Source organism: Myotis davidii, unplaced genomic scaffold (assembly GCF_000327345.1).
Source record: "Myotis davidii unplaced genomic scaffold, ASM32734v1 scaffold112, whole genome shotgun sequence".
Lineage (NCBI taxonomy): Eukaryota > Metazoa > Chordata > Mammalia > Chiroptera > Vespertilionidae > Myotis > Myotis davidii.
The window spans coordinates 492,808-497,833 of NW_006284838.1; the positions used below are offsets into that span (position 1 = coordinate 492,808).

At 39.4% G+C, this 5,026-nt stretch overlaps 1 protein-coding gene and 1 long non-coding RNA gene across 2 annotated transcripts in view; one reads left to right on the top strand and one right to left on the bottom strand.

Moving 5' to 3' along the window:
* Positions 1 to 5,020, top strand: part of LOC107181592 — a 6,087-nt gene extending 1,067 nt beyond the window's left edge. The window contains exons 2-3 of the long non-coding RNA XR_001512251.1: positions 1,416 to 1,480; positions 3,612 to 5,020. This is a non-coding gene — a long non-coding RNA (uncharacterized LOC107181592). The remainder of the gene's footprint in view (positions 1 to 1,415; positions 1,481 to 3,611) is intronic.
* Positions 1 to 5,026, bottom strand: part of NRG3 (neuregulin 3) — a 1,107,294-nt gene that overhangs the window by 349,726 nt on the left and 752,542 nt on the right. The window lies entirely within an intron of this gene.

Here is a 5,026-nt window from a genome sequence, read left to right on the forward strand (position 1 = left end):
TAACAATTATAAACCTAGGATGTCAAATAAAATATTCCAAAAGTGTTAACATAGATTCTCTCTGTGTAGTTTAATAATTAACAATGATTTTTAAAATTTTAATATTTATATGTATCTATATTTTACAATAAGCATATGCTACTTCAAGAAAAAAGGCAGACTGAAAATTTAAAGAGAGTTCAAGCTTTGTAATAAGGATTTTATATTATGGCAGATAAAATTATTATAACAATTCCTGTTAATTCATACAAGTTGTCCTTGAAAGAATAGTAAATATAAGTTAGTTAATACTTGCAAAACACTTCAAAAATAATAGGTCTGCATGGCATTATTCCATTTAGTTTATGACATATTAATAATGCATTGTATTTATCAGGCATTTGAAGTGGAGCTTAATGAATTAACAAACATAATATCCAATCAAGTTTAATGAAGACCTTTCAAATGATTCATTTAAATGATTCTGCTATAATTTTGTAATAATGAAATTGATCACTTTTATTGCATTTGTTCCTTGAAAGTATTTTGCAAACATCTATTTAATGCTTAATACATTTTCAGGTAAAATGGATAAAAAAAATTTTCTTGCTCGAATTCTATCATAGTCCAGTCTAGACAAAAGATGAGCTGAAAATTCTGCTCTTGTTCAGTTCCTGGGGAAAAGTTGCTACTACCCGATTCTAGGTTTGCGTTCAGGATAGAGCATTGACAGGGCACCAAAGACAGTCCTAAGAAATGCCATGGAATCCAGTGTTTAACTTGGTTGTTACAAATGAGGCCATGCAGTCTGACATCTTAGTAATCACAGTGTCTTGTCGACTGGTTAACAACCAGGTCTCTTTCAGCCATTGCCACAACATTTAAAAAAAATACATTTTTACTGATTTCAGAGAGGAAGAGAGAGGGAGAGAGAGAGAGAGAAACATCAATGATGAGAGGGAATCATTGATCGGCTGCCTCCTGCACGCCCCACAACGGGGATTCAGCCTGCTGCAACCGGGAATGTGCCCCGACCGGGAATCCAACCGTGACCTCCTGGTTTATAGGTCAACTTTCAACCACTGAGCCACACCAGCCAGGCACCAGGTCATTCTTAAAGCTGTGACGTCTTCATAAAAGGGAGGGAGCTTTGATTCAAATGACAACATGCACACAGCTTTTTTGTTCAAACATTCCAGAATGTCTGGCAGCTTTAAATAACTTCACCAAAAATTGAAAGAGACATATCAACCCAAATCCTTTCAGCTAAATATCCCCTTGGCTCTCTGGTGATTGGAATGGCCCAGTCTGGTGACGAATGACTTCACAATCGCCTGGTTGCGCGTTACATGGGAAAATTGTATCCTGTGCTCAGTTCAAAGTCTATGAAGACTTGAACACAGCATGGAGTTACTTTTTCAATTTTCTCTTTTCAGGTAGAAACAACAGAATTCAAGGGAATGTTTCCAAATAAAAGATTGCACTTTGCAGGCATTCCAAGGTAACGGTTATAGAACAGCAGGGTTTTTTAAAATCTGATTTCAAGAATCCCTTGGAGTGTGATTTGGGATAAGATCTCAGGTGTCTGGCAAGAATTCATTCACAGAAATGGGTGAGGTCCAATCTTTGCTATAATTTGGGAACACCAGCTGGGCCATTAGTCACAATTCATTTTAGCTTCCAGGTCAGAGTGGGCAAATGTAAGACTGTGTTAATAATAATTACCTTTAATAGTGGGCATTTAAAATGTAATCACATTATTTTCAGGAACATGATGCATTATAATGTTTTATTTTTCATGCGAGCACTTATATTCAAAACCAAACCAAACTCCAAAATTAAATTCATTTCATTGTTTTATGTTTAGACTAATTCCAAGTCTCCAATCCAGATGTAATGCACAGTGAATAATCAATTTCACCTTTGAACATGGTGTGGAAATTTGGGGTATTGCTACTATTAACCTTTATGAAGAAATTGCACCAACAGCATCTGTAGCAGGAGCATTCCACCCAGGAATGACACTATAATGGGATGCAGGCACTTGATCCAGCATTGTATCCACTACCCCCCCCCCCCGCTCCCCCCGCTTCTCCTCTAGTTTCCTTTCTTAATTTTAAAGCAGCTCTATACTTATAGGAAAGTTGCCAGTATGATACATATAATGTTTTACCCATGATAATTTTTAGAGTAAGTTGCTGACATGAAGCTCCACCTTCCTGAAGTACTTCACTGTGTATTTACAGACAAGGACATCCTATATAATAAAAGGCTAACATGCAAATTGCCCCATCTGGCAAGAGTTTGACCTGAACAGGAGTTAGACATACACTGACCACCAGGGGGCGGCACGGAATATGGCAGGTGTTGGCGACATGGCGCTGGCAGTGGGTGGCAGTGGAGGCGCTGCTGGCCCTGATGGGTCCCAAGGAGAGAGGGACCATGGCGGGATGGTGGAGCAGGTGAGCAGGAGGTGCCAGTCTAAGTCAGGTGTGAGCGGAGCCCCGATCGCCCCACCAGTTGCCCCACAGATTGGCCCTGATTGCCAGCCAGGCCTAGGGGCCCTACTTGTACACAAATTTCATGCACTGGGCCTCTAGTTTTCGCATATGACCATAACACAACTAGCAAAATCAGAAAATTAACCTTGCTCCACTGCCACCATCTAATCTCAGACTTGATTGAAGTTTTACAAGTTTTCATAATAAATATCTTAGTCAGAATTAAGCATTGCACTTAGGTATCATATTTCTAGTTTTCCTCAGTTAGGACATTTCTCCAATCTTTCCTTGACTTTCATGTCTTTGACATGTTGGAAGACATACAGGACAGTTATTTTGTGGGTCATCTCTCAGTTTGAGATTTCCTGATGTTCCTTCATGATTAAACTTAGGTTATATGTTATAGATATAATGGCCAATGCTGCTTCTGATTGTGTCTCATGGGGTGTTGACTTGTCTCATCCCTAATAATGTTCACATTGATTATGTGATTAAAATGATGCACAATAGGCTTCTCCAATGTACATTTACTCATTCATTTCATAAAAACATTTTGTGAAAAACCACTCTGAAACTATGTGCCTTATTAAATGTTCATATGAATTATTTATTTCTATCAGAATATATATGTACTTCCTATTTTATTCAATGAACTATTATCTATTAATATCATCATTTATTGTAATGTTCAATTTGTCCTAAATTTGGCCAAAGTTGGGAGCCCATTTAACAATGTTTGTATGTCCTTTTAATAGATCCTCCTCATTCTTTGAGAAGTTCCTTGCTTTCTTATACAAGATGAAATTTCAGGCTTTTCTTATAATTTCCTACTTCTGCCTGGAATCAACCATTTCTCCAGACACTCTAATTCCTTTTGAAGGGAAATGTGTTTGGAAGCCAGCATCTGAAATGTCACTGCTCCTAGGCTCTCCCAGTTGACAGAACTAAAAATGTACACACACATACCTCATACACATGTCCATGCATTCACACACACTTATATTCCAGTGTATTTCTATATCTGTTTCTATATATAGGAAACCATGTGTCCAGACTAATAACTCCAATTCCAATCCCACACCATAAAGTTCATCCTACTTTTCCCTTATTTGTAACTCTCTTGTCCTACAGTGAGAAACAAGGCTCTGTCACCCTTAATATACTACTTACTTATTGGCAAACCTTCCAATTGAATCAATCTTCACTGTTGCTACCACCCCTGTCCATGAAGATCCCCTCCCTCGGCTTGGACTTGGACATCACAAAGCCATCCTGCATATGAATGGACACCCCCTGACCCACCTCGGCGCTGACATCCTATACCCGGAATCCCCTTCTCAGTGCATGGACTCTTTCTTCTCAGTTGTGCTCCGAAACCTAACCCCAGTCCACTGCAGCCCCAGCCAGAACTGTTCTGACACAGACATGTGAGTTGTCCTGCTTCACTATGGCTTCAGGGGGGGAGTGTTTGAGAAGGGAAGGGAAAGTGAGGGTGCTAGCTTTATTTCCTATTGCTATAAGTAGAACTATGCATTCCTAGTCTGTTTTTCAAGGTAACCATGTTTAGTCCACGTGTGTGTGTGTGTGATATCTGCATGGAACAGCTTGGAGACACTGAGGAATGATTATGCTCAGCCAACAAGGTCCATTTTTCTCCAACAAAACACAGACCATGGACCCTGCCTCGGTACAGGAGAAGCCGATTTCATCTGAGCTTCTGGCATGTGTCCAACAGAGGAAGGCTTCTTCAGCCCTGGAGCCATCCCAGAAGACAGGACAGGCTCCTTCTCCGGGAGCGGGTAGCACCCAGGCAAATCCAGCATGAGAATGCATTTCTGCAAAATCCCAAAATGACAACACTGCATAATTACAGCAATGGGATATTTGAACTGATCCTTGAAACATCAATGTTTCCAATAAAGAAAGTGTGATGTTAAGTGAACCAGCGTTTGAAAGGAGCACTTCAGGTAAAGGGAAGAGCATGGCTGTATAGCATCTCGTATCGTTCAGGTAACGGCAGGTGTCCACTTCAACTAAACGCGGGCAAACCATCCCCCCAGCTCTCTGAAATGGAAGTGTCAGTGCATAATATATACCAAGAAGCCATTTTTCATCAAGGAATATCTTTTTGTTTTGTTTTTTAACTTGATGCTTCACCATGCACATTAATAACACATGGGAAGAAACACACATTGAAATATGGAAGGCAAATAAGGAACACTGATGGATGAGGAACACAAATTTATATATTGTTTGACTGATGGATTGCAAATTATAAAGTAAATGAAGTAAAATGTTATCTATAACTGAGATCGAGTCTGAGTACTTGGAGGCACTTTGAAATGTTTTTATTTTTGCATCTATTCAATATATTTGACATTATTTCCAAAGCAAAAGTAAAATCAACAACAGCAAAACAAAAACAAACACTAAAACAAAAGCCTGGAACACTGTCAGGGCTGCATGGGGCTGTCCTGTCGTATGAGAAGATAAAATCTAGTAGGATACGCTGAGCCAGGGTGGGAATCAGTGTGAACTGTTAACCA